Here is a 9,905-nt window from a genome sequence, read left to right as displayed (position 1 = left end):
GAGCCACCTCGCAGGGGGGTGAGCCACCCCCCGCGAGGTGGGGACCAACAGCCACCCCCTCTCCCCCCCTTGGCTATTGGGAGCCACCTCGCAGGGGGGTGAGCCACCCCCCGCGAGGTGGGGACCAACAGCCACCCCCTCTCCCCCCCTTGGCTATTGGGAGCCACCTCGCAGGGGGGTGAGCCACCCCCCGAGAGGTGGAGACCAACAGCCACCCCCTCTCCCCCCCTTGGCTATTGGGAGCCACCTCGCAGGGGGGTGAGCCACCCCCCGCGAGGTGGGGACCAACAGCCACCCCCTCTCCCCCCCTTGGCTATTGGGAGCCACCTCGCAGGGGGGTGAGCCACCCCCCGCGAGGTGGGGACCAACAGCCACCCCCTCTCCCCCCCTTGGCTATGGGGAGCCACCTCGCAGGGGGGTGAGCCACCCCCCGCGAGGTGGGGACCAACAGCCACCCCCTCTCCCCCCCTTGGCTATGGGGAGCCACCTCGCAGGGGGGTGAGCCACCCCCCGCGAGGTGGGGACCAACAGCCACCCCCTCTCCCCCCCTTGGCTATTGGGAGCCACCTCGCAGGGGGGTGAGCCACCCCCCGCGAGGTGGGGACCAACAGCCACCCCCTCTCCCCCCCTTGGCTATTGGGAGCCACCTCGCAGGGGGGTGAGCCACCCCCCGCGAGGTGGGGACCAACAGCCACCCCCTCTCCCCCCCTTGGCTATTGGGAGCCACCTCGCAGGGGGGTGAGCCACCCCCCGCGAGGTGGGGACCAACAGCCACCCCCTCTCCCCCCCTTGGCTATTGGGAGCCACCTCGCAGGGGGGTGAGCCACCCCCCGCGAGGTGGGGACCAACAGCCACCCCCTCTCCCCCCCTTGGCTATTGGGAGCCACCTCGCAGGGGGGTGAGCCACCCCCCGCGAGGTGGGGACCAACAGCCACCCCCTCTCCCCCCCTTGGCTATTGGGAGCCACCTCGCAGGGGGGTGAGCCACCCCCCGCGAGGTGGGGACCAACAGCCACCCCCTCTCCCCCCCTTGGCTATTGGGAGCCACCTCGCAGGGGGGTGAGCCACCCCCCGCGAGGTGGGGACCAACAGCCACCCCCTCTCCCCCCCTTGGCTATTGGGAGCCACCTCGCAGGGGGGTGAGCCACCCCCCGCGAGGTGGGGACCAACAGCCACCCCCTCTCCCCCCCTTGGCTATTGGGAGCCACCTCGCAGGGCGGTGAGCCACCCCCCGCGAGGTGGGGACCAACAGCCACCCCCTCTCCCCCCCTTGGCTATTGGGAGCCACCTCGCAGGGCGGTGAGCCACCCCCCGCGAGGTGGGGACCAACAGCCACCCCCTCTCCCCCCCTTGGCTATTGGGAGCCACCTCGCAGGGGGGTGAGCCACCCCCCGCGAGGTGGGGACCAACAGCCACCCCCTCTCCCCCCCTTGGCTATTGGGAGCCACCTCGCAGGGGGGTGAGCCCCCCCCCGCGAGGTGGGGACCAACAGCCACCCCCTCTCCCCCCCTTGGCTATTGGGAGCCACCTCGCAGGGGGGTGAGCCCCCCCCCGCGAGGTGGGGACCAACAGCCACCCCCTCTCCCCCCCTTGGCTATTGGGAGCCACCTCGCAGGGGGGTGAGCCCCCCCCCGCGAGGTGGGGACCAACAGCCACCCCCTCTCCCCCCCTTGGCTATTGGGAGCCACCTCGCAGGGGGGTGAGCCCCCCCCGCGAGGTGGGGACCAACAGCCACCCCCTCTCCCCCCCTTGGCTTTTGGGAGCCACCTCGCAGGGGGGTGAGCCCCCCCCCGCGAGGTGGGGACCAACAGCCACCCCCTCTCCCCCCCTTGGCTATTGGGAGCCACCTCGCAGGGGGGTGAGCCCCCCCCCGCGAGGTGGGGACCAACAGCCACCCCCTCTCCCCCCCTTGGCTATTGGGAGCCACCTCGCAGGGGGGTGAGCCCCCCCCCGCGAGGTGGGGACCAACAGCCACCCCCTCTCCCCCCCTTGGCTATTGGGAGCCACCTCGCAGGGGGGTGAGCCCCCCCCCGCGAGGTGGGGACCAACAGCCACCCCCTCTCCCCCCCTTGGCTATTGGGAGCCACCTCGCAGGGGGGTGAGCCCCCCCCCGCGAGGTGGGGACCAACAGCCACCCCCTCTCCCCCCCTTGGCTATTGGGAGCCACCTCGCAGGGGGTGAGCCACCCCCCGCGAGGTGGGGACCAACAGCCACCCCCTCTCCCCCCCTTGGCTATTGGGAGCCACCTCGCAGGGGGGTGAGCCACCCCCCGCGAGGTGGGGACCAACAGCCACCCCCTCTCCCCCCCTTGGCTATTGGGAGCCACCTCGCAGGGGGGTGAGCCACCCCCCGCGAGGTGGGGACCAACAGCCACCCCCTCTCCCCCCCTTGGCTATTGGGAGCCACCTCGCAGGGGGGTGAGCCACCCCCCGCGAGGTGGGGACCAACAGCCACCCCCTCTCCCCCCCTTGGCTATTGGGAGCCACCTCGCAGGGGGGTGAGCCACCCCCCGCGAGGTGGGGACCAACAGCCACCCCCTCTCCCCCCCTTGGCTATTGGGAGCCACCTCGCGGGGGGGTGAGCCACCCCCCGCGAGGTGGGGACCAACAGCCACCCCCTCTCCCCCCCTTGGCTATTGGGAGCCACCTCGCAGGGGGGTGAGCCACCCCCCGCGAGGTGGGGACCAACAGCCACCCCCTCTCCCCCCCTTGGCTATTGGGAGCCACCTCGCAGGGGGGTGAGCCACCCCCCGCGAGGTGGGGACCAACAGCCACCCCCTCTCCCCCCCTTGGCTATTGGGAGCCAACTCGCAGGGGGGTGAGCCCCCCCCCGCGAGGTGGGGACCAACAGCCACCCCCTCTCCCCCCCTTGGCTATTGGGAGCCACCTCGCGGGGGGGTGAGCCCCCCCCCGCGAGGTGGGGACCAACAGCCACCCCCTCTCCCCCCCTTGGCTATTGGGAGCCACCTCGCGGGGGGGTGAGCCCCCCCCCGCGAGGTGGGGACCAACAGCCACCCCCTCTCCCCCCCTTGGCTATTGGGAGCCACCTCGCGGGGGGGTGAGCCCCCCCCGCGAGGTGGGGACCAACAGCCACCCCCTCTCCCCCCCTTGGCTATTGGGAGCCACCTCGCAGGGGGGTGAGCCCCCCCCCGCGAGGTGGGGACCAACAGCCACCCCCTCTCCCCCCCTTGGCTATTGGGAGCCACCTCGCAGGGGGGTGAGCCACCCCCCGCGAGGTGGGGACCAACAGCCACCCCCTCTCCCCCCCTTGGCTATTGGGAGCCACCTCGCAGGGGGGTGAGCCACCCCCCGCGAGGTGGGGACCAACAGCCACCCCCTCTCCCCCCCTTGGCTATTGGGAGCCACCTCGCAGGGGGGTGAGCCACCCCCCGCGAGGTGGGGACCAACAGCCACCCCCTCTCCCCCCCTTGGCTATTGGGAGCCACCTCGCAGGGGGGTGAGCCCCCCCCCGCGAGGTGGGGACCAACAGCCACCCCCTCTCCCCCCCTTGGCTATTGGGAGCCACCTCGCAGGGGGGTGAGCCACCCCCCGCGAGGTGGGGACCAACAGCCACCCCCTCTCCCCCCCTTGGCTATTGGGAGCCACCTCGCAGGGGGGTGAGCCACCCCCCGCGAGGTGGGGACCAACAGCCACCCCCTCTCCCCCCCTTGGCTATTGGGAGCCACCTCGCAGGGGGGTGAGCCACCCCCCGCGAGGTGGGGACCAACAGCCACCCCCTCTCCCCCCCTTGGCTATTGGGAGCCACCTCGCAGGGGGGTGAGCCACCCCCCGCGAGGTGGGGACCAACAGCCACCCCCTCTCCCCCCCTTGGCTATTGGGAGCCACCTCGCAGGGGGGTGAGCCACCCCCCGCGAGGTGGGGACCAACAGCCACCCCCTCTCCCCCCCTTGGCTATTGGGAGCCACCTCGCAGGGGGGTGAGCCACCCCCCGCGAGGTGGGGACCAACAGCCACCCCCTCTCCCCCCCTTGGCTATTGGGAGCCACCTCGCAGGGGGGTGAGCCACCCCGCGCGAGGTGGGGACCAACAGCCACCCCCTCTCCCCCCCTTGGCTATTGGGAGCCACCTCGCAGGGGGGTGAGCCACCCCGCGCGAGGTGGGGACCAACAGCCACCCCCTCTCCCCCCCTTGGCTATTGGGAGCCACCTCGCAGGGGGGTGAGCCACCCCGCGCGAGGTGGGGACCAACAGCCACCCCCTCTCCCCCCCTTGGCTATTGGGAGCCACCTCGCAGGGGGGTGAGCCACCCCGCGCGAGGTGGGGACCAACAGCCACCCCCTCTCCCCCCCTTGGCTATTGGGAGCCACCTCGTAGGGGGGTGAGCCACCCCGCGCGAGGTGGGGACCAACAGCCACCCCCTCTCCCCCCCTTGGCTATTGGGAGCCACCTCGCAGGGGGGTGAGCCACCCCGCGCGAGGTGGGGACCAACAGCCACCCCTCTCCCCCCCTTGGCTATTGGGAGCCACCTCGCAGGGGGGTGAGCCACCCCGCGCGAGGTGGGGACCAACAGCCACCCCCTCTCCCCCCCTTGGCTATTGGGAGCCACCTCGCAGGGGGGTGAGCCACCCCGCGCGAGGTGGGGACCAACAGCCACCCCCTCTCCCCCCCTTGGCTATTGGGAGCCACCTCGCAGGGGGGTGAGCCACCCCGCGCGAGGTGGGGACCAACAGCCACCCCCTCTCCCCCCCTTGGCTATTGGGAGCCACCTCGCAGGGGGGTGAGCCACCCCGCGCGAGGTGGGGACCAACAGCCACCCCCTCTCCCCCCCTTGGCTATTGGGAGCCACCTCGCAGGGGGGTGAGCCACCCCGCGCGAGGTGGGGACCAACAGCCACCCCCTCTCCCCCCCTTGGCTATTGGGAGCCACCTCGCAGGGGGGTGAGCCACCCCGCGCGAGGTGGGGACCAACAGCCACCCCCTCTCCCCCCCTTGGCTATTGGGAGCCACCTCGCAGGGGGGTGAGCCACCCCCCGCGAGGTGGGGACCAACAGCCACCCCCTCTCCCCCCCTTGGCTATTGGGAGCCACCTCGCAGGGGGGTGAGCCACCCCCCGCGAGGTTGGGACCAACAGCCACCCCCTCTCCCCCCCTTGGCTATTGGGAGCCACCTCGCAGGGGGGTGAGCCACCCCCCGCGAGGTGGGGACCAACAGCCACCCCCTCTCCCCCCCTTGGCTATTGGGAGCCACCTCGCAGGGGGGTGAGCCACCCCCCGCGAGGTGGGGACCAACAGCCACCCCCTCTCCCCCCCTTGGCTATTGGGAGCCACCTCGCAGGGGGGTGAGCCACCCCCCGCGAGGTGGGGACCAACAGCCACCCCCTCTCCCCCCCTTGGCTATTGGGAGCCACCTCGCAGGGGGGTGAGCCACCCCCCGCGAGGTGGGGACCAACAGCCACCCCCTCTCCCCCCCTTGGCTATTGGGAGCCACCTCGCAGGGGGGTGAGCCACCCCCCGCGAGGTGGGGACCAACAGCCACCCCCTCTCCCCCCCTTGGCTATTGGGAGCCACCTCGCAGGGGGGTGAGCCACCCCCCGCGAGGTGGGGACCAACAGCCACCCCCTCTCCCCCCCTTGGCTATTGGGAGCCACCTCGCAGGGGGGTGAGCCACCCCCCGCGAGGTGGGGACCAACAGCCACCCCCTCTCCCCCCCTTGGCTATTGGGAGCCACCTCGCAGGGGGGTGAGCCACCCCCCGCGAGGTGGGGACCAATAGCCACCCCCTCTCCCCCCCTTGGCTATTGGGAGCCACCTCGCAGGGGGGTGAGCCACCCCCCGCGAGGTGGGGACCAATAGCCACCCCCTCTCCCCCCCTTGGCTATTGGGAGCCACCTCGCAGGGGGGTGAGCCACCCCCCGCGAGGTGGGGACCAATAGCCACCCCCTCTCCCCCCCTTGGCTATTGGGAGCCACCTCGCAGGGGGGTGAGCCACCCCCCGCGAGGTGGGGACCAATAGCCACCCCCTCTCCCCCCCTTGGCTATTGGGAGCCACCTCGCGGGGGGTGAGCCACCCCCCGCGAGGTGGGGACCAATAGCCACCCCCTCTCCCCCCCTTGGCTATTGGGAGTCATTGTGGTCTCAGAGCCTGTTTTGCATAATGTGAGTAGTATCGTCTCCTCCTGTGGAAATAGTAAACTCTTCCACAGATGGGTTTGCACCTTCATTGTATTGCTCAGGTAACAATGATATAATTAATTATTAAACATCAAGAGTCGATGGTAATAATTATCAATAATACTGTCAATTAATATTTTCCCATAATATTGATAATTAGTTTAATTAGATTATGATGTATGGCAAAAATTAATTTTTAATAATTATGTCATTTATTAATATTAATTTTTAATATTAATGATTGCTTTTCTGCCAGCCTCAATTACTATTGTTTTGAGTAACATTAATTGTTGATATCATTATTTTATTATTAATAGTGTTATTATTATTAATACTAATCATTAACTTTTTAAAGCAGTGTTAATGTTTAGTATCTTTCTTGTCATTGTTAATGTCGATTATTAATATTAATTATTATTATATATATTAATATTAATAATTAATAGACTCATTCCTGATACCCCGTGTGGAGAAAATGATATTCCTCCCAATATAGCAGAAAGTATACGTTCCTCTGTGTTGTTATTCCTAATAACCAGGCGGTAGAGGACGACATAATGGAAACTACCGCAGTTTGTGTACATCCTTTCGGTCATCTTGTTCCTTCCATCCAAAGTGCGAGAGGATGATATTACTCCTAATATCGCAAGGGGCGTGGACCTCCACTGTGATATTTTCCCTCACATCCAGCTGGGAAGAGGAAGATATTATCCCCAAGATCACAGGGTTGTACATCCCCTTGTGATACTGTTCCTTATATCCAGGGATGGGGAAGATAATACTAGTGGCAACATCGCTGGGCTTTTACACACCCACTGTGCTATTGTTCCAAATAACACGATATGACGCCCAGTATCACAGGGTTGGTACATCCTCCTGTGATATTGTTTCTTATATTCAAGGAGAGAGAATGCTATTACTCCCATTATTTCAGGGGTTGTACACACGTCCTGTGATATTGTTCCTAATATCCCGAAGAGGAGAGCATATTACTCTCAATATCTCAGCGGGTGTACACCTCCTTTCTAATATTTTTCATAATATCCAAGACGGGAGAGGATGATAAGACTCCCAATATGCCAAGATGTGTACAGCCGCCTGTGATATAGTTCCTAACATCCAGGTGGGGATAGGATGATATTACTGCCCATATCGATATTTAGCCTACGATCCTGAGGGGAGTGAATGATATTACTCCAAATATCGAAGAAGGTGTACACCCCCCTGAGACACTACACCCAATATCCACGTTAGTACTCCCAATATCCCAGAAGGTGCACACACACCTGTGATAGAGTTCCTAATATCCAGCGGGAAAGAGGCTGATTTTACTTTCGATATCGCAGTGGGTGTACACCGCCCCCAACCCTGGGGTATCGTTCCTAATATCCAGGCGGGAAGAAGATGACATGGATGACAATATCGAAGGGGGTGGACAACTCTTCTGTGATATGGTTCCTGATATCCAGGGGGTGAATGGATGTTATTACTCCCAATAACGTAGGAACCGTACAGCCACCCTGGGATTTTGTCCTTAATAACCACAGGGGAGAGGTGAGATTAATACCAACATTGCAAGGCGTGTACACCCTCCTGTGATATTGTTTCTTATATCCAGGAAAGGAGAAGATGGTATTCCTACCAATATTGAAGAGATATACAACCCCCATGGGATATTGTTCTAAAGATACAGGTTGAAAGAGGATGAGACTCCATCCAATATAACAAGGGGTGTACATCCCACCTGTGATGTGAATCGTAAAACCTAGGAGAATGACATTGCTTCCAAAAACTCACGGGGTGTACACCCACCCTGTGACATCGTTTCTGTCATCTAAAGGTAGAGATGGTGATACTACTCCCACCACCAGAGAAGGTACACACCCCCCTGTGATATTGTTTCTCATAACTTGGGGGAGAGCATGATATTACTTCCAGTATGACAGTGGCTTGACACCCAGTCTGTGATATTGGTTCTGCACATCAACTCTGTGCCCCTCGTTTCCCATGCGTCCTCCCCACACTTTTGGAACCTCGGGGAAGGCTTTGTCTTTGGGTACAGATGAAGAGACGAAGGGTCTGAGAGGTGAAGCAAGTTTGTTACTGGAAAGTGGTTCCGATCCAGACCCCAAGAGAGGTTTCTTGGATCTCACAGAAGAAAGAATTCGGGGCGAGTCCATAAAGTGAAAGCAAGTTTATTAGGAAAGAAAAGGAATAAAAGCATGGCTACTCTGGCCGGGCGCAGCGGCTCACTCCTGCAATCCTATAACTTTGGGATGCCAAGGCAGGTGGATCACCTGACGTGGTAAGTTCGAGACCAGCCTGGTCCAACATGGCAAAACCGTGTCGCCACTAAAATACAAAAGATTAACTGGGCGTGGTGGCAGGTGTCTGTAATCCCAGCTACTAGGAAGGCTGAGGCAGGAGAATCACTTGAACCCAGGAGGTGGAGGTTGTAGTGAGCCAAGATCACGTCACTGCATTCCAGTTCGGCCAACAGAGCAAGACTCCATCTCAAAAAAAAAAAAAAAAAAAAAAAAGAGAAAATAAAGAATGGCTGCTCCATAGGCAGAGAGACACCAAAGGTCGCTGGTTGCCCATTTTCATGGTTATTTCTTGATCATACGCTAAACAAGGGTTGGACTATTCATGAGTGTTCTAGGAAAGGGGTGGGCAATTCCCAGAAATGAGAGTTTCTGCCCTCCCTTCTGAGACCATGTAGGGAAACCTCCAGATGTTGCCATGGCATCTGTAAACTGTCGCGGTGCTGGTGGGAGTGTCTTGTAGTAGCTAATGCGTTATAATTAGCACATAATGAGCCGTGAGGACAATCAGAGGTCACTCTTATGGCCATCTTGGGTTTGGTGGGCTTTGGCCGACTTTACTGCAACCCGCTTTATCAGTAAGGTCTTTATGACCTGTATCTTGTACCGACCTCCTATCTTATCCTGTGACTAAGAATGCCCAGCCTCCTGGGAATGCGGCCCAGCAGGTCTCAGCCTCCCTTTACCCAGCCCCCATTCAAGATGGAGTCGCTCTAGTTCACGTGCCTCTGACAAGTTGGCCTGGGTTGAGTGTTCCCTAGTGTGTGGTTGTTGGAGCTGTTCCTAGGAGTAAGAGGTATTGTCAGTAGGAAACAGGCCTCTGTTAGCCCGGGGGCTGGCACTCTGCCCCATTATATCGGCCTCATTTTAGTGGTGACAAAACTGGGGCTCAGAGACATCAACTCCCTCATCCCGAACCCCCAGACTGTCAGTGGTAGGCTGGGGTTTGAATGTGGGGCTTGAAGACCCATCATCTCCTCTGGTCCCCCAGACTCTGCTGCCCAAGAGGAACAGGATCCCAGGATCCAGGCCCCTCATGGCACCAGCCAGGGTGGGCGTAGATGGAGAGGCAGAGTTCCAAAGCCCCCCGGACTCTGAAGCAGGTCAGGGATCAAGAGCAACCCGGACCTACGGGCCCCACCCCGAGAAGAATGGCTTCAGGCCCGGCCCAGCGGGCAGGAGGTCTGTGTCCTCAGTCAACGTGACGGCACTTCCGGCTGCTCCAGCCAGGCCGTGCTGTCTTCACGTTTCCAATCATGCGGCCTCCCTCCAATTCCCAAACCCAACCCACAGAGACAGCGATCTGGGGTCCACGTGAGGTTTGTCAGCAGCTCTGACCCGCTGCTTCCCGCCAGCCCCGCGGCCGGTTCTGGAAAGCTCTCTGCTGCCCCCTGGTGGGGAGGCTTAGGGTAGGGCTCTGGCTGCAAGCATGGGGTCCCAGAACCACCTGGCTCTG

The sequence above is a fragment of the Macaca mulatta genome, chromosome 15, assembly GCF_049350105.2.
Source record: "Macaca mulatta isolate MMU2019108-1 chromosome 15, T2T-MMU8v2.0, whole genome shotgun sequence".
Classification (NCBI taxonomy): Eukaryota; Metazoa; Chordata; class Mammalia; order Primates; family Cercopithecidae; genus Macaca; species Macaca mulatta.
This window is presented reverse-complemented; position numbering follows the sequence as displayed.